The sequence below is a fragment of the Nicotiana tabacum genome, chromosome 16 (genome assembly GCF_000715075.1).
Source record: "Nicotiana tabacum cultivar K326 chromosome 16, ASM71507v2, whole genome shotgun sequence".
Taxonomy (NCBI): Eukaryota; Viridiplantae; Streptophyta; class Magnoliopsida; order Solanales; family Solanaceae; genus Nicotiana; species Nicotiana tabacum.
Window position 1 is genome coordinate 54,818,264 of NC_134095.1, and position 21,055 is coordinate 54,839,318.

General features: G+C 36.6%; 1 long non-coding RNA gene across 2 annotated transcripts; it reads right to left on the minus strand.

Annotated features, from left to right (window-relative positions):
- Positions 1–10,846: 10,846 nt before the first annotated feature.
- Positions 10,847–20,402, minus strand: LOC107813837 (uncharacterized). Of its 2 annotated transcripts, XR_012700056.1 has the most exons (3): positions 20,147–20,402; positions 17,199–17,300; positions 10,847–10,899 (listed from the first exon to the last, which is right to left on the minus strand). It is a non-coding gene; the product is annotated as an uncharacterized LOC107813837 (long non-coding RNA). The 2 variants fall into 2 exon arrangements; XR_001654442.2 differs by lacking the exon at positions 10,847–10,899 and having other exon boundaries at positions 16,213–17,300.
- Between the last annotated feature and the right edge of the window lie 653 nt (positions 20,403–21,055).

Consider the following 21,055-nt stretch of genomic DNA (forward strand, 5'->3'; position numbering starts at 1 on the left):
GCCACTTGGTAGATTTAGGGTGTCCCAAGTCACCAATTTTAATCCCGAATCGAGAAAAAGAATGACTCCATATTATAGTCTGCGCGTCAGAAATCCGGATAAGGAATTCTGTTAACCCGGGAGAAGGTGTTAGGCATTCCCGAATTCCATGGTTCTAGCACGGTCGCTCAACTGTTATATTCGGCTTGATTATCTGATTTTATACATATATGAACTTATGTGCAAATTTTAACTTTTGACCGCTTTCATAATTATTATTATTATTTTTTACAAGGAATTGCAACGTTGTGAAAATGTATCTCGAACCGCGTTACAATCAATGTACCCGTGGTCGTCGACACACTTTGACTCCGTTGAGATTTGGATTTGGGTCACATCAATGTGCACCCGAGTTTAAGGAAATTAAATTATTAAAGGCGTGCCTAAAGCGACTAGCGTATCATTTACTTTGGGTAGGGCCGTGGAATTTTACTAAACGGTCCATCCCGAAGTCTAAGCAATTTTAAGGCAAATATTTATTGAGGGCCCCGCAATTTTGTATTTTTATTTGGCGAGGCTCATCTCATTCTTATTTTTTTTTTAAAAAAAGGAATTGGAAACGTCGTGGACACGCATCTCGAACCACGTCACAATCAATGTGCCCGTTATTAGAGACACATTTCAACTCCGCTGAGATTTGGATTTGGGTCACATAAATGTGCTCCCGAGTTTAAGGAGATAACGTTATTAAATACGGGCCTAAAATGACTAGCGTATCATTATTTCGGGGAGGCCGTGGAATTTTGCTAAACGGTCCATCCCGAAGTCTAAGCGATTTTAAAACAAATATTTACTGAGGGCCCCGCGATTTTTGTATTTTTCGGCGAGGCTCATCTCATTTTTATTTTTAAAGATAAACCTACAACAACTACATTTTCTATTAAGTTCGTCTCTAAAATAAAAGAAAAACTCTTAATTAATTACATGCTAAAAAAAACCGTAACTTATTTAATTAATAGATTACAACAGATGCTAACGAAAATTATACTTGAACTTGTAAAAATGAAAAAATTGTTTCGCGCCTTATTCCATAAGCTAATATTACTAAAAATGGAATTATGTATATAAAAAACGTACAAGATTGACTAACGTTACTACAATTAGCCATTTTTAACTGTGGTGAGGTTAACTAAATGATCAAAGCTATAGACTAATTCATTAACCCTAATGGATTCGCAATTTAACTATACTTTATTGAAACTACTCTACATTAGTGTAAGTATACTTAATTATTAATACATAAAATTATCGACTATGACCTTTATTTATTTATTTATTTATTTACTTTTATTATTATTATTGGAGCTATAATGTTGACACTACCCAACCACCTTATTTTTACATTTTTATCAAGTCCACAATCTATCTATGTGAGATTATTTGTAACATGAATTAATGCCAATACTGATGAGAGTATAATCACTTAAGAGGACTAATGGAAATTAGTTTTAACCATCTAAACAAAATACTAATTGGGTTTTGACTAAGTACTCTATCTCATTTATGGACTACTTGAATATATGCATGAAAACAAACAACTAACTAGAGATATGCTACTTATCAAGATTTATCCCATTAATCTAATAAAATTGAAAGGTTCATGTTATATCAGCGCATGACCATTTCTACGATTCCTTCTCTTTTCAATCCAATTATACAAAAAAAAACAGTTCATAAAAATCTAAATAGACCAGATTGTCTACTATCTGCTTTATTAAAGCGGTTCGATTTTATTGCTGCATTTCAACTTCAAAGCTTTATCACTACAAGATTCGAATGTGTACCTGGAATTCGAACTACAAATAGAGAAAAGAGGTCATGAGCAACAATGTACAGCAGTAGCACAGCAACAGAATCCCACAGCAAATAACAGCAACAAAACATCAATAACCAATATAATAATGGTCAGAGCCAAACTGAAAACCCCAGAAAGCTTGACTGAAAATCAGTAGTACTAAACGCAATCCAACAGATGGCAATAACAAAGTTCTGATTTCAGCAGTAAAGAAAAGAACCTCACTTTCAGTTTTTAGCTCTCAAAGACTGATTTTTAGTTCTGAAAAATTAGCCTATCTCTCACTTTTAAGTTCTGAAAATTTCTGTTCTCTCAACTTCCAGTCTCAATCCTTTTTTTTTCCAGTCCCCTTCTCTATATCAACTCCCCTTATTTATAGGCTAGAACTAAACATTATTTATTCAAAGCTTTTCACTTTCAGCCTGTATATTCCCTCTCATGTGCATCTATACACTTTTATCATTAATCTCATGCTTATTTTCTGATTTTCAAGCCTTAAAGATACCAGACAGGGTGTATTCTGCACAACTAATTCCCTTTTCATTAAATAATTCATTAATTATACACTGAATATTAACTGGCAGACTACTAACACTAATCCTTTTAAATCTTTTAACACCCAAAAATACCCCTGAAAATCCCCTATTATTATTGCCTTGCCCTCACTCTTAGCAATATGTATTTAAACCTCTCTGATTTACAACTACACCAAATCACTACACAGCTACAACCAATCCTTAAGTCAAATTCACACAAAATGATTCAAGCATCAAAACATACCAACGAAGTGATTCATGCTGTATTCGTCCAAACAAAGCAGTCATAAACTAACTATTCGACGAAGTTGTTCAAATCGAATGTAGCTTATAACGCACACTCAAACAAACAGAAGAAAAATCTTGACCAAATAAAAAGGTCTTTGAAGAAGAAGGAGAACTAATGAACAAAACAAGATTACAAAATAACACTTTAAATAAAGAATCAATAATCCGAAAAATAGAATAATAAAAAAACAAGATTAGGAACAACATTTAAAACCAAAGCCATAACAGAAAATAAATAAAAATGAAGTAAATAATCTTGAAAGAAAATCCTAAAACTTGAACGAACCCAAGTCGAGCTCGGAGTTGGACTATTGGAGGTTGAACGAACTGCTTTGTGGACGTTGAAAAAGGACGAAGCAGCAGCTGGGCGTTTGGACTATGGCGGATTAGCATGGAGGGACGAGGGTGTTGTGGCGTCGAGGAGTAGCAGCGGCAACAAAACTCGGCAAGGCAGAATCGCAACAACCAACAGCTGCTCGCGAAATATGAAACAACGACGACAACAGTAAGGTCGACGAGAGGGGGGCTGCTGACGGGCCTGTTTGGTGGTGGCGTTACTGGTTCACTTCCGGGGATGCGAGGGGTCGTTTGGGCAGTGGACGATGGGCAGTGACGGGTGGTGGAAGGGTCTGTTTGGTGGTGGTGTTTGGTGGTGTTGTCTGGACGTGAGGGATTAGGGTCGGGGGATAGTGACGACGAGCCGGTGCCGGACTGTTTGGGAGTCGGACGCAGATGGTTTCACGGAGGTGGACCGGCAATGACGGGCTGTGGAAGGGTCTGTTTGGTGGTCGTGAGGGAGTCCGGACTGGTGGTTTGGGTAGGGTTCCGACTGGTTTGGGTGAGGGTGGTTTTGGGTAGGGTTTTCGTTCTTCTTCCTTTAGGAGGAAGACGATGAATAGTCCGTCCCTTTTCAAAATCTGTCAAAGTCCCTTTTTAAAATCCCCCCCTTTTCCAGAAGTAGTCCGTGTATTTTGTATAGGTGCAAAGAAAAATGGACCCCCATGCGTGGTGGGGTTCAAGACTTGTGTCCCCCATGCGTGGTGGGGTTTCCCGTGTGTCGTATTCTGTCCGTGTTCCCCACGCGTGGTGGACTCGGATTATTATGGGCTAGGCCCGAAAATTAGGCCTAAAAATGGGTAGTTTGAACTCGAATATTATTCTTTTGCCCGGACCCGAGAAATAAGAACACGACGTTGCTCAACTAATTATGTAAGCAAAATAACTACCAAAAGACTAATATTTAAGACAAAACTATATCTTTTTAAATATTTTTTCAAGATTAAAATAGCTACAAAATATTAATAAAACTATTTTTGTAATTTTCGTTTTTTATATAAAGATAAAATATAAAATAATATTTTTGTATTTTTTCAAAATTAAAATGACTACAAAACATTAATAGAAGTTTAAAATGACTACAAAATATTAATAAAACTACATATTTTATAATTTTCGAAATTATATAAAGTATAAAAAATAAGGTACTATTTTTGTATTTTTTCAAGTTTATGAGAAATACATAAGCTAAAATTTACATGTATATTTTTTGAAATTTTTCTTTTGCGGCGAAATAAGATAAAATGGTCAAAATAGCTATATTAGACTCAATTCAAATATTAACGTCTTGTAGCCCTCTTTTCTTTTCTTTTTTCTTTTTTTTTTATTTTTATTTTTATTTTTGATAAAACTAAAATTCTATATTGAGCTACAAACTAAATTGACTCCAAAAATACTAATTAAACTCCTAACAAAAATTATCATACACAATTAAACATCTATTAAAATAAAATTGCTTAATTTGACATTAAATGCTAGCAATGCAAAATATTCCTATTTTTGTGACTTTCATTTTTTGTAAAACAAACTTAATTAAATACTAAATGAAAATGTGATATATTTTATATTTTTACTAATTAAAACAAATAAACATGGACTCATAAAAATACAAATAATTATACAAAAATACCACACAAAAATAACAAAAATTGCACACAAAGGAAAATTATTTTATTTTGAATTTTTTGGGAGTAATTCTTTCATAGGGCAAAAATCACGTGCTTACAGCTGCCCCTCTTTGCCCGAAGACACGAAGGGTTTTCGTGCAAAGATAAAGTGAGCGATTTTTGCCCGTCCGAGTACTCCGTGTGAAGCATTTTTTTTGAAAAAGATTTAACCGAACCTTTGCTTCAAAGGTTTCCTACATATCCTGGGCTAAACAGGAATCAGGACAATGTAGTTCGGGAAGTCTTGGTAGCTGGGACTACCGGGGAACTGTGGTTCTGCTGTTACTGCTGTTGTATATTGTTACCACTTCCTTACTGATCTCCTTATTACACCGTATCCAAAAAGAAAACAAGAAAATCAGAAGCTAGGCTAGCCTATGGATCACAAGATCTTATCTATTTTCAACTTGTCTTTGCTGCCTTGCTTTCTTGTCGGATTGTGTTTCTTCCGGTGCCTTTCTTCCGTGAATTTCTGGCCCTTTGCTTTTCTGAATACCAATTTTCATCATTTTGCTCGGTCCGCTGGGGATATGGCTTCCTTCATTAAGCTTTTTGGCGGTTCCTCTGGGGATACGACTCTCTTCATCAGATCTGTTATGCTGGGCATAATTTTAATGTTCACAGGACGCTTCTTTCAAGACGCGTCTTTTCTTCCTTTTGACTCATGCGCTTGAACTTGTGCTGGGACCTCTTGTTGCAACCTTCTGCTTTCTGGTGCTGGGGATTTTTTATTGTTTCCTGCTGGGGATTCCTGTTGTAACCTTCTACCTTCCGGTGGGTTGCTGATTTCATGATCTGCAGTATAAGACTCAAAAGTATTCCTCTCGTTATACAGGTGGGCGCCTGAATGTAAAAATATGAAATGTATGCCCGCATTAGACTGGTGGGCGACCTAGAATAGAAATGAAAAGACAAAAATGTATCCCCACATTATACTGGTGGGCGACCTAGAACAGAAAGACAGAAAATGTATTCCCGCATTATACTGGTGGGCGACCTAGAACATGAAATGAAAAGACAGAAATGTATTCCCGCATTATACTAGTGGGCGACCTAGAACAGAAATGTATTCCCGCATTATACTGGTGGGTGACCTAGAACATGAAATGTATTCCCGCATTATACTGGTGGGCGACCTAGAACAGATATGTATTCCTGCATTATACTGGTGGGCGACCTAGAACATGAAATGAAAAGACAGAAATGTATTCCCGCATTATATTAGTGGGCGACCTAGAACAGAAATGTATTCCCGCATTATACTGGTGGGCGACCTAGAACAGAAATGTATTCCCGCATTATACTGGTGGGCGACCTAGAACAGAAATGTATTCCCGCATTATACTGATGGGCGACCTAGAACAGAAATGTATTCCCGCATTATACTGATGGGCGACCTAGAACATGAAATGAAAAGACAGATTAGCTTATTTTGAGTAAGCATTCGTGACTTGCATTCGTGACTGAGAGTTGCATTCGTGACTTCGTTCCTTTTGCCTATTTTGAGTAATTTTAGCTTGATTTCAATATTGAATCTTCAAGTTTAATTTAGCAATTAATTATTATGGGTTTTTCTTCATCTATTTCTTTGTTTTCTTCTCTAATTATAAGTAGCTAGACCCATTAGCTAGGGATGTGGCTCAACCCTAGTGTGGGTAATTGATGAGTCTTGTATTTTGATGCTTGATTGTCTATGAGTGTTTGATATTTGGGCTAATTTAGGGTTTCAATTGTGAATTAGTGGTTGCAAACACTAGTTTATGCCTTGTAGACTTTGGCTCTTCTTGAGAAAGAGAGCCTAAGTCCATGAAATTAGTCCAATAAGGAATTGGGGCGTACTCAAGAGATTGATAGCCCCAATTAAAGGGTTAACCTAGAGATAGTAATACCCGACTTAAACCTTGATTGCTTGCACAAATGTGCATACCCAATTGGTCTTGAGAAAGTCAATTCGGGCAAAATCACTCGAACTACCGAGAGGTGTAGAGTGAGTAGAATCGTGCAATGGTTATATTATACTCCCCAAATGTGACAATCTGGCTTTAGACTCAAGAATCCGTCAATTGACCACCTAGGCGAAAGTCGCTACCCTAGTGCCTTTTAATCATTTGAACAACTCGCAATAGTTTTACCTTAGTCTTATTTAGCTTAATTTAGCATTGTAGAATTATAAAATTAGAATCATAATCAAAACCAAAAATGTGTAAAAGTGCAATTAGGAACAAATACGCAAATCCACTTTAGATAGACACTCAACTCCAATATCTAGCTCCTTGTGAAAATCGATCCCGACCTCATCGGGTAAAAGCTGCTTCGACCTCTCTCGCTACTCAATAGTAGTGTAGGGTTGCCCTCGATCAATTTTTGGCTCCATTGCCGGGGAGCTGACGGTTTTGGCTATCTATCTAAATAGTTTTGTGTATTATTTTTCTTTCCTTCCGTGTTACTAATTTGTTCGTGTCACAACTTCAGGTACAAAATGACAACAAACTTATACAATGCACCTCTTGGAGATCATCCGCCGGGGGAGGAAGTAGATGACAATGTTGAAGATGAGGTCCCTATTGTGCCTCAAGGACAAAGGAGAGGCCGCCAGGCCAATGATAATATTCCATACCCTCCCTTGCCACCTCCAAGAGTGCTTCCGAACCAAGGCTATACAAGTGCAATTGTCCCGTCCCGGATTCGGGCAGGAAATTTTCAAATTACCAATGTGATGCTGACATTGCTGGAGCAGCGTGGGTATTTCACTGGCGCTGCAAATCAAAATGCTTATAAACATCTCAAGGGTTCGTGGATACTTGTTGGAGGAGCAAGCAAACTAATGTGTCCGAGGATGCACTGCGGTTGAGACTCTTCCCATTTTCACTTAGAGGGAAGGCATTGGATTGGCTTGAGCGACTCCCCAACCATTCCATCACTACTTGGGATGAGTTGGCGGACAAGTTCATTGCAAAATTTTTCTCGTTGGGGCATATGTCAGCATTGAAAGATGAGATATTGCCCTTCAAGTAGGAGCCCACCGAACCTTTGCATGAGATTTGAGAGCGTTATAGAACAATGGTGAAGGAATGCCCCAACAATGATATGACTGAGGCGATGATCCAACAGACTTTCTACCGGGGCATTAACACAACAAACCAATGCATAGTGAACCAACTTGCTGGGGACAACTTTATGAAGTTGTCGTATGATGAGGCTTGTGACATTCTTGACGAGATGGCTGACACTTCTTCTACTTGGCAAAGTAGAGTTAATGTGCCCCAGGGTGACCCCACCGTCACTCATTTGCACAAAGAGTTACATGATCATGGGCAGGCTATAGCTGAGTTGACAACTACTATGAACCAACTAGCAAAGGCACAATTGCAACACGTTCAAAATCCTCGCCAAGTGAATGCTATGGAGGGTGTCAACATGCTTGTCAACAAAAGAAGACAAAGAGGTCAACATAATCAAGGGAATTCATAGCAATTTGACAATGATTGTGGTGGATTTCAAGATGATGGTTATGATGGACAATGTGAAGAGGTGAAATACTTGAACAATTATCAAGGCCAAAGAGGCAATTCTTCCAACCAACAACAATGGAGACCCCAAGGCAATTGGGGCAATCAACAACAACAACAACAAGGCAATGATAATTGGGGGGAACAACAACCAAAACAACAACTGGGGTAATCAGAACAACAATCAAAACAATCAAGGAAATTGGAATGGTAACAACAACAATTTGGGTGGTAACAACAATCAAGGTGGATGGAATAATGGAAAGCAAGGAAATCGGGGGCAAGGCTTTCAAAGGCCCCCAATGTACCAACAATCGAACAATCCACCCCCATTTCCATCCCAAGGTCCTAGTTCTTCTAGCAATGATATGGGTAGAATTGAAATGATGTTCGAACAAATGATAAAAAAGAATGCAGATTCTGATGCGCAGTTGTCTTCCCACAATACCTCAATCAGAAACTTGGAGGTGCAGTTAGGACAAATCTCATAGTCTTTGAATACTCGTCCTAAGGGGGCTCTACCTAGTGATACGGTGATTTACTCGAAGGGTAGGAACAATCATGTTATGGCGGTAACTACAAGAAGTGGGAGAGGCAGTGATGTGAATGCCTCCAAACAAAAGCAAATTTTGAGTGATGAAGTTGAGTTGCAAGAAGATGGAGTTCCTTTGGTGGTTGAAAATGTGATTAATAAAAATCACTACAACAAAAAGGGGCTTTAGCGGCAATAACAATAGCCGCTATATCATTTGCCGGCCATTGATGATTAGCCGCTGAAATTGGGGTCGGCAAGGCCTTTAGCGGTAATTATCACAAAAGCTGGTAAAAGGGATGACTTATTGCCGCTAAATATATTTTGCTTTAACAGCAATTATTTACAACAATTATGATGGCTGCTAAATCCAATCTAAAACGACTACTAATGATCTTTTAGTGTCCATTTTTATAGCCGCTAAATTTAAAAAGATTATAACTAAAAGTGCATACCTTTAGTGGTAATTATTTTGTGGCAATTAAAAGGGCTATAATATCCCTTTTGAAAACGTATTAGTATTCCCTTTTAACATATAAATTAATAGCTAGTAAATTCAATTAAATTGCCGCTAAAAGTCATCTTTAACAGTATAATGGCTACAATATCATTTATGGAAATATCATAATTTGCCCTTTTATGATTTTTATAACTGGTAAATTCGGTTAAACGGCTGCTAAAAGTCACCAACTATAATGGCAATTGTGTACCAATCATTAATAGTACTACATTCATTCAAAAGATGATCCAAATAACAAAACATATTAATAATAATTCATAAAAGTATAATGTATCTTATTAAATCTTAACAAATAAAAGGAAGTACAAATCCAAAATATTAATATCACAGTAACTTAAAAATAAACTTATATTTTGATGTAAATAGCTAATGTCATTATATGACTAATCCTAACGAATAATAGTCTTCAAATAATTTATGGAACTCTTTATCATATTGAAATCTTCGACCCGCTAAATTATTGATCATCAAATTGTATGACCTGAAATTATAAAATAACTAGGTCAGTAGATGAAATATATAAGCACGGTACATGTTCGCATAAGCAAGCAAATCTTCTTTTTCTACTAGCCATCGCTAAATATAAGAGGAATGCAAGACAGAGATAATCACACAATGTAGACAGCAAAAACATACAAACTTTATGCAAGATTTGGAGGGATTTCACTTGAGAAGAAGTTGTAGTTCTACACTAAATATTCTGCTCATATGAAAAGCTCCATTTACTCCCAATCAGATGAATTACCAATAGAAGTATGATGCTTATATTTCCTTCTACTTCCTAATAATTGTATATGAATTTACCAAATGTGTGGTTATATACCAATTGTGCACTTTCAGTGAACAATTAGATTTGCACTTCCAAATGTGTGCGTATATACCAACTGTGCACACAACAATCAAAATCATTTCAAAGTTGGAGGGAAGGGAGATTATTGTAAGGGATAATAATCGATTCCACTACTTCAGTAAAGGGCAATGTTCTTGTAAAGACTATTGGTAGTCATGTCATTTTGTGTACAAACTACAATATCTGATGCTCAGCTCGCAGATAAGCATATTTACTAGTTACAGAAAAATAGTTAGGCCAGTTTGGCTAATGCCATTTGCTGGATCTTTACAGCATTCTCAGAATCAAGGCCTTAAGACGGCTTATGACAACTCTGTTTGGCTGGTTACTTTGTTCTACCAACAATATTTTTATTGTGGATAGAAGTATTAGATTTGCACTTCCTAATTAGATTTATCATATGGGAGGCTTGTTCTTTTGACCCATATCCTTATTAACAACTTGCACTTTGCACAAGTTTCCAGAGGAATTCAAGGTCCCCCAGTCAATGCTAATGTGTTTAATACTTGATTTGAATAACCCCAGGTCAACAAAAAGAGTTCTGTTTTGCCTAATAACCAACAAAACTAAACAAAGGCTAAAATAAATTATTGAGAGCAAGAGTAATAACGATGTGAGTAATAGAGCAGCAGCAGTGAGAACAACAACTAGTAGCAAAAAGCAGTTAAGGCAAAAGCATTTGGGTATATGAAACCAGATTCTAGTGATAAAATAAATTGGAGGAAAATTCAAACAGTAAAAAACTCAAACAGTAGCGCGCTAAAGGATAAAGATGTACCTTTAGCAACACTAGGTATCCTTGTTGTTTGTGATACTCGTTGCATAACCTGAAATAATAAAATAAGTGAATGTCAAAATATGGAATAAAATGTGAAGTAGAAAAATCGTGAGTCTATATATAAAATATGTCAAAGTAGCTTGTATTGTATTCATGAACCTCAGGAATTCTTTCTCAGATAAACCTCAAGAAGCGAACTCCTTAAAACTACAAATTTTCAAAGAACGACTAGTATTTCAATTCGTACAGTGACACTCTAAACTGGTCAAAGAAGTAGAGAGATGTAGAGCCTATTTAAATAGGGATAGAGCTCATAAGGCCAGAGCTAAAATAGGAAAAGTGAAAAAAGAAGTATCAGAAGGGGACACGGGAAAGAAACTAAATGGTAGGGTATCATACAATCCTCAATAACAATTAGGCCTTTTTCAAGGAGTCCAAAACTCTTTTGATGATTTTTTTGGACAAAAACCACTTTTATACTGCTTAAAAAAATTTACATAAATGAGTAAAACGCAGTACTATACTGCGAATTACGTTAACGGAAATTAGTCCGTTAAAGTAAAATGCAGTATCATACTGCATTTTACTTTAATTTTTTTTTTGTAATTTGTAGTACCGTACTGCGTTTTACTTCAATTTTTTTTTGTAATTCGCAGTATAATACTGCATTTTATAAAGTTGTTCGCAGTATTATACTGCGTTTTAGTCTTGTTTTTGGCCCACCAATAATGAACTGACATAACAATAATTCAATACATAAAACGTAGTATTGTACTGCGTTTTACATTCGGACTTGCCTTATTTAAAGGCGTTTCAATTTTATGAAAATTCATTCAATCTTCAAACTTACGTTCATACTTCTCTCTTCTTCTTATCAATCATTTTTTTACAATGTCTGAAGTGGCAAAAATAAGGGTTTCACTATATTGGGGGGTGAGGTTGTGTTGGAGAATAACTCTGTGAGGTATAGCTCACCTCCACAATGTCATGTTAAATTGCCGCTTACTATGGAGTACGATAAATTGGTATCGTTGTTACGTAAAAAAATGAATGAGAGGAGGCGTTCGGTTAACCTTAAAATAACCGGTAGATTTCCGTATTCAGTGACTCCGCAGGGGTTTGCTTATTATTCTGAGTTTAACATCGAGGATGATGAAACTCTTAGAGATTTTTTGCGGATTCCGGATGAATACAGGGAATTTATTGTAATAAAATTATTGGAAATGTACGTCAAGGTGGAAGACGTTCCCAATAATGAGGGCGTGCATAGTAGGGATAACCCCCAGTCATCGGGTGGTTATTCTGGAGCAGTTTTTGCCGGACAGATTGCTGATGAAAGAGCTTGCCTTGATTTAAACTTGTCACCACCAGCGAATGAGCAGCTGCAAAATAATTTTTCGACTTTATATAATCAACAAGACGACTGGTAAACTTCAATTCCGTGGGTTCTTTAGCGATGTTTATTTTATGTTTTAATTGGATTTGTATTAACACTCATATTTTTCATAGGGGGTACCGTCCGGATACGAATTTTACAAGTTATGACCTCGCCCCTAGTTGGAATATGTGCATTTCTGGAGTATTCGACCACGGTGGTCCATCCGGGAGTCATCACCAACAAGCAAATATCCATCATGAAACGTCAAGACAGTACGACTTGTAAGTAAAGTGATATAGCTATATCTAAAATATTTATCTAGTTGGGTATATTATCATTTTGTTATTTTTATGCAGTGAAAACGAGATTCTTGAAGCTCCTAACCTCACACAGTTGCCCATAAACGACGTATTTACTCGTGATTTGGCAGATGCGCAGAGTCAGGAAGATGATAGTGATTATGACAACAATGCGGATGAGTCTGGGGATGACACACCCTTCCATGATGAGGGTGATGATGAGGAGGAAGTGAATGTTGAACCTGAGCTGACGAGGGAGCATGTTCCTCCACCTCCCGCTAGACCAAGAGTGTACGAGTCTCACGTGCCATTTCATGAGCGGAATATTCCCTACCTTGATAATTTGCCAAGCATGCCGAACGTGGATGCCCTCACAAGGGATGATGATGAATTTCGGTCAGCGATGTGGGATGAGTCTAGACCAGCTATTCTGACAAAGGGCATGTATTTCCCTGATAAAGCTCGCTTAATTATGACTGTAAAAATTTACAGTATAAGAGAGTGCCGTGAGATGACAGTAAGTGAGTCAACTACGGAGAAATACAAGGTTGTATGCCATAGAGACTTTATGGGTTGTCACTGGATATTGCGTGCCACCAAGAAGAAATCAGGTTTGTGGAAAGTAGGTAAATTTATTAGCGAGCATAGATATGAAAAGGACACATACAATGAGAATCACTTCAACTTGGATGTGGACTTGATTTCTCTTGTCTTGATTCCATATTTGGAAGTGTCCATTAGGTTCAAGATTAAAGAGTGTATTACAGCCGTCCATCAGGAGTATGGTTGTACTATAACCAAAAGAAAGGTATATCTCGGTCGCAAACGTGCCTTTGAACTTATTTATGGCGACTGAGATAAGTCTTCTTCAAATCTGCCCAGGTACATGGCCGCACTGCAACACTTTAACCCCGAGACTGTTGTTGAATGGAGGCGTAAGCGGAGTTCGGACAGACCCGAATATATTTTCAACTATGTGTTCTGGTTATTTAAACCAGCAATTGATGGTTTTGTGCATTGTCGTCCTGTTATTTCCATAGACGGTACTCATGTCTATGGAAAGTATGATATTAAGCTTTTGATTGCAGTTGCAGTAGATGCCAACAGGCAAATATTTTCACTAGCTTTTGCCATATGTGCCAACAAAAGTGAAGAGACATGGACGCTTTTTTTGAACCACTTGAAGCAGCACGTTGTCAAACAGCGTTCAGGTATTTGTCTAATATCAGATCGACATGGTGGTATTTTAAGTTCTTTTGCCTGAATGGCAGGAACCATATGCATACCACCGTTACTGTGTGTGTCACCTGAAGGCCAATTTCCAGAAGAAATATCCTGACAAGGCATTGCATGACTTAATGTGGATGGCTGCAACTGAGCACCAGCAGTGCAAATTCACGAGGCGCATGGAAGCGATCCGGCAATTAGAACCACGAGCCTATAATTGGTTGATGAGGCATGAGCTTCACATGTGGACATTACATGCTGATGACGAAAGACGATGGGGAGCCCTCACTACAAACGTGTCGGAGTCATTCAACGGCTTGTTGAAGCCTTCCCGTGGACTGCCTGTCACTGCCATGGTCCGCATGACATTCAAACAGAGTGCGGAGAGGTTTGTTGAAAGGCATGCAGCTGCATCAGCATTGTTAAGACCGATATCCGCGGACACTGTGGGAATAATCTACAGACGGTGAATGAAAATAGAAGGTTATCTTCATGTGGGAAATGGACCATCTACCATATGTCGTGCGCACATGCGTTGAAGTGCTTTCAACAAGTTGGATATGGGGCAAAAAACTATATTGATAGGCAATACAGTGTTGCTGCATACGTAGACACGTATAGTGGGAAGTTGCAACCATTAGGTGCTGAGCATTATTGGCCGCCAGAACCTTTTAAGATGGTATGTAACAAGGACTATTTGCACAAGCTGCAAGTGCAAAAGAGAACGCATATACGGAACCAAATGGATATTGGTGACACCGTTTATGCGCGTAAATGTGACATATGCTCGCAAACAGGACACGACCGTCGTAAATGTCCTTCAGGTGGTGTGCGTGGCAGTGGTAATCCAGCTCCTGGTGCAAGTTCGTCGAATGTACCCAACTATCAACGATACCCCTAGTCTTTTATTTTGGTTTTTTTTTGTAATACGTGTTTGTACTTGTGTATGTTACAATATATATCAAATAAAATTATGTTCCACAATTTGGAATAAGTGAAGAAAAAGCTGTTTAATTGTAGGAAAATGTAAATAAAACATTACTACAACACAAACACAAACATAACAGGACAACATAATAAAAATACATGAAATATGAAAAATACACTAAACACATACATGCCAATGTTTAGTCCCGGATGCCATTTATTCTCCGCTCCAACCACTTAAATCGTTCTTCCATTCGTTCATTTTCTTCTTCTACCTCTTTCAGTTTCGCTTTCACCTCCGCAAGTTTCCGTTTATATTTTTCTTTTCGTTCCTTTTGTGTTTCACAATTCCATTGTGCTTTCCATTTTTCTTCTCCCACCTCCTTCAGTTTCGCCCTCATTTCTATAATAATTCTATCGCTTTCTCTTTGTGTTTCCCGTTGGCATAAACACATATTATGAAGAAACTGCAGTTGTTCTCTATATCATTCCTGATAACATGGTTCATCAACCCATTTCTCAAAATCACAAATAGGTTCGCCTGGAACCTTGTATAACTGGTTCATACAGCACCAGTAGCGGCGTCCAACTTCACCACCGTCCCAACAATTTTGCATCGAGCATTCTTTTCCACAGTTGCACTTTGGTGGACGAAAAGGTTGAGCCATTTAATGAAATATTTGCTTTTAGTAAAAAAAACCTTACTTTTAATGAAATATTTGCTTTTAACAATTTTTTGTACCAAAGCTAATAAATCAGTCCAGGTATAAATAAGATATAAATTTAAACACAAACATAACACAAATTAACATGGAAACACATTAAACAATACAAATATGCATGTACTATACGAGTTTCGACATAAACAAAATCGAAATACCTTGATTTAAGTTTTTTGAATTTGATTGAAATCGAATTTTTGCACCCGAAAGAAGGAATCTAAAGCTTGTCTTGTATGTGGGACCTACACTCCTTGCTCTTTAGGTGACGGGTGGGGCCGAATTTTTTTTTTTAAGTTTGTCGCGGGGTGGGGGAGGGGAGGACCAGAATAATCGAAATTTTTAAAGGAGAAGGGGTTGCGTTCAGTGGTCCAAGGAAGAAGAAGGGGTTGCGTTTTATAAAGCTGTTTGCAGTATTATACTGCGTTTTAGGTAAAACGCAGTATAATACTGCGAACAGCTTTATAAAACGCAGTATTATACTGCAAATTACAAAAAAAAATTGAAGTAAAATGCAGTACGGTACTGCGAATTACAAAAAAAAAAATTTAAAAGTAAAACGCAGTATGGTACTGCATTTTATTTTAACGGACTAATTTCCGTTAACGTAGTTCGCAGTATAGTACTGCGTTTTACTCATTTATGTAACTTTTTTTTAAGCAGTATAAAAGTGATTTTTGTCCAAAAAAAACATCAAAAGCGTTTTGGTCCCTATTTTACTTTGAAATTGTAGTACAAGAGGATATTCCGCTGTGTTTTAGATATATCTAGATCCTGCTAACTTAAATGCATATAGATATCAAGACTCAAGAGACTCTTAAAATCAAGATTCTAATAACACATGAAATAGCTACAAATAGATTGACATGTTATCCAATACAAACAAGTAGAAAAATATTTGAGATGGGGCTATGGTTTAGTCAAGAGAAGTAGATGAATCATCGTACACAAGTATTTGAGGTGGCCAGGAATGACATAAAAGGTACACAGAGACCGAGCATCTAAGTGCAAGTTCATTCAAAGAGTTGCTTGCCTAGGTGAAGTCTTTATTACTGTGAGGAAAAATTGAATTTGCTTATACCATCCGCATGCATTATTTGATACACATTCAAGAGTATACCTTGTGTTTGATAAAGTAATAAGATTTATTAATGTTTGGGCAAAAATAATCACTCTTATACAATAAGTATGCCAAAAATTAGAAAACCTACACAAAATAAGATTTTCGACATAACTTCAACCAATTCAACTGACAAAAAAATTTAAAAATTGCAACAAAATAAGTACTATTCCAGTCTCAAAAGAAATTACCCAGGAGCAGACTTCAAGCTAGTTGTTAAACAAATGCATAACGAAAAATTTGTGAAAAATATCTTAATCTTTGGAAGTTGAGTTACATGTTCAGTTGAGAATTGATTGATATTTTGGGATGATAACTCATTAGGAGCAATTTTGCACATGACTTGTCTCATCCAGAATAATTATTGTTTCATCAAACTCATTTCTTCATTTTGTTTTCCATTTAACTCTGTTAACTCTATTATCTTTTGTTCTATCCGTCTTACGTCATTAGACGAATTCTCTGGAACAATATTATCTATGGAAGATTTATCACTCCACAGTATCGAAAGAGTTGGACCAATTCACAGACCCCGAACATACCCACTTTTTTTATTTCTCAACACTTGGAAATATACATCTCCTTTTCAAGAAACACTGTAAGGAAAAATCGATGAACCTGAATTCAACTAAAATAGATGAAATTCAAAAATTAAAAGATAGAGAAGAAAAATCTTACGATTGTCCTTGAAGACTCCTCATCAAGTGGTCGACCATCTTTACGTTGTTTATGAGTTAAAATAAAAACTTGTGTTCGTGTAGGGTCTATGCTATTTTCAGCCTAATACAGCAAAATCAATGTCAGTTATGCATGATAAAAAGTATTTTAAAATATTATATTTAGTAATTTTACATGAATACCATCTCTCCTTTTTTTTAGAAACGATTTGATTCATGAATTAATTGAAAAACTTACATTAGAGTTTTTACAACACTAATCCAAAACTAAAACTAACTCCAAAAGTACCCCAAAAAGAAAACAAAACAAAATCCAAAAGTAAGAAAACAAAAGCTAAAGTACTTGAAACTAAAAAACAAAACACTTTTTAGCTAAGGGTCAAGTGTAACACTTGTTAGTAGAATAACTAGTGGACATTTCACCACTAGGACAAGGAGAAGAAACCCAAAGCAAATTCGTCTTCCAAGCATCAGCACCCATATTAAAGAAAATTATTATTCATTAATGCTAAAACCAGTAAATTGGATAGGTGGACTTGTTTTTCTTATCAATGCGATTTCATTTGAATAATTAGTAAAGTGGATGCTGGTTAGAAAATGATCTGCTGTAAAGTGGCTGCTGGTGACACCCAAGAATGAGAAAGAGCTCTATTTGCAATGGAGTATGCTTTCTTGAAAATCATGTGCATCATCCAGTCAGTTTTAATGCCTTTTGCAGCTATGCCTTTGTAGAAAACTAGGGATTCTTCAAGCTAATGCATTGATCCTTCAGAAGAGTAAGTTGGCCTATCAGTAGCTTTGACTTTCCCCAAAACTAGCTCCAGTTACTCGACTTGGCCTTGCACTATTTCTATACTTTCTATCCCTTGGACAATAGAAATACCATTCTTTTTCTTCTGTTGTTGCCAACTTTGGTAGATCCTATGGATCATATATATATATGCCAATTTGCTTGATATGTTTTATGGTGATAGGTTTCTACTGAACTTTCCTCCTTAGATAAAGCCCTACTAACTCTTCATTAGTTGGATGAAAACGAAACCCTGGAACCATCACTTTATCCATTTTTTTCTTTCTCGTTTCCCATTGCTTCTTCAAATTTAAAAGAAAACAAAGTTCTCTTCTTCTTTGAAACCCTGTCTAGACAACCTTTGTTCCTAAACCAAAAAAATTTGTTTAAGGAAACTAACTATTGATCTTCCTTGTGTTAGAGTAAAAACCAGAAAAAACTTTATAGTATGCACTCCAAACAGATAAGTTGAAGAGAGAAGTCCAATTACATGAATACTTTCTCAGCCATCAAGATGGAAATACTTTTGGATCCTCCAGTGTGAGACATACTTTGCTTGGCCCTGTTATTTATATTTGTTTGTGTTCTCCTCTGTCATCGCAACATAAGAATACTATTTTATAATTTATACATAAAAATTATCCAAGAAATAATTAAAAGTAGCTAAGTGTGCTTTTAGGACTTATGAAGTTGATACCATAGCTTTATCATATAGCCACTAAGAGACGAGACCAGTCTACTGATCTCCTAGTTATTAATTTGTTATCACAAGGGATAATCATTGTCTGTCTAAAGAAGCAATCTTCACCAAACACTAGTCAAGAGCTATAACTGCGATTTCTATTAGCTTATACTTATCCTATTTATTACAACTATATCCGCATTCTATTTTGTCTTCCTCCCCAATATCCTCATTGGTAAATCAAAGCACTTCGATGATCCATCCACCAAAATACAAAACAATACATAGATTTAGTCTTAACCACTATATGCTTCAGTTCTATGGATAACTGCAGTTCTTTCTTCTTCTTCTTTTCCTTTTTTTTTGCTTTACTGGATCCTTTCCGTTTCATCACCAAAAATACTTTTGTGTGGTAATTATCCAAGTTAACCAAATAATTTCAATGAATGCTACTATTTAATTAAACTGTGGTGTATGCGTTAGCTTGCGCGTACCGGGATATATTACAACCATAAACAAATAGATCAATGAACTAGCAACATGTTCTCTATCTATGGAAGTTACATTAAACAATTCCTTAAGTGATAAACTTATCATATTTATGTGGCACCAAATACCTAATCGGCATAGACGACGTGCTAACTTCTATTGACATCAACTTTGCAACAACTATTACTATTCCTTAATCTCAAGAAAGTTGAGGTTATAAACTCAAATTCATAGTCTGCAAATTATTTTAAAACCATGTATACCCGGGACTCAATAAACAATATCATACTACCTTCTGTAATATCAGAGTTGAAGAATTATTCAACTTAAAAGTAAAGCTAGATGGTCTGCTTTATGAACTGTTACCTTTAAGTAGAAGTACTGAGAAGCTACTTATAGCTGCCACCTTTTTATCAGTTGTTAGCTCCGTACGATCAAATATAGTGGGGAATATAAGTACTGTCGCTAAACATGTGTAAGTCTAAAAAGGACACATATACATACATACTGTAGAAGTGATATAAAAAGGGATACTTTGCATTAACAGGTAACAAACAAAAAATTGGATTACTATACAAGTTGAAGGGCAGTAGAAGATAATAGATAGCCAGCATAATAATATTTTAAAAAATCATATTCTGGAACCCAGTAGTGTAAAGACTAAAGTATAAGACAACTTGGTCCATAGAATAACCAGCGATCTAATTATTACTTACAAATTTTCCAACTTTCAGAAATTTCTTTTGAAGTTCTGTTCTTAATCAGTTAATTTCGTCAACCTATTTTTGACACAATGAAGAAAGGTTTACACCCAAACCAAATATAGTAATTTCTAACTATAATTATTGTCCCTTATAAAAGGGCCCTTTTCAAAAGGGTGTGCCGACCAAAGCTACTCTACAGGGACGAAGATTGAAGCAAAGTTCACCACTACTAAAATTGATGAACAAAAATTCAATTAAAAAAAGTATTTTTTGAAATATATTACCTGAGGTTGGTGGCGCTATGGTGAGGATCGGCGATAGGCGGCGACTCCGCGATAGGGCAACAACAATGAGAACTTTACAGGGGATGAGAGATTTTAATTGTTTGAAGTATTTTTTTTTTAAGTTTCCCCAACTTAGACGGAAAAAATTGGAGGGAATGAGTAATTTTAGTCTAAAATTTTGAAGGGGAATACAAAAGTAATAAAAGTCGCTTTTAATTGTGGCTATTTATTTGTATTGCCACTAAAAAGGTATGTAATAGTGTCTGATGCTTATTTTCCGCTAATATTTTCATTTACAAAACTATTTAGCGGCCATTCTTTTATTGCGGCCAATTAAATGCCACTAAAAGTCTTTTTGTAGCAGTGAATGCGAACGAAGAAGTGAGGATCGATATTCAAGATGCCTAGGTGGAAACTCAAAATGACGTGAACCCGTCTAGGGAACATGTAATAGACATACCAGAGCCGGTTGTACCTAAAGCCAAAGTACCTTTGCCAAGGCCACCTCCGCCTTATCCTCAAAGGCTCGCGAAGCAGAAAAATGAGAATCAGTTTAAAAAGTTCATTGACATGATGAAGAGCTTATCTATTAATGTGCCTTTGGTGGAGGCTCTTGAACAAATGCCGGGCTATGCTAAATTCATGAAGGACTTGGTGACAAAGAAACGATCCATGGATTGTGAAACTATAAAGATGATTCACCAAGTTAGTACAATAGTGCATTCAATGGCCCCGAAGCTTGAAGATCCCGGTGCTTTCACCATTCCTTGTACCATTGGGAGTGCGTACTTTGCTAAGGCTTTATGTGATTTGGGGGGCTAGTATCAATTTGATGCCCTACTCAGTTTTCAAAACTTTGGGTATTGGGCAACCTAGGCCGACTTCCATGAGATTACAAATGGCGGATAG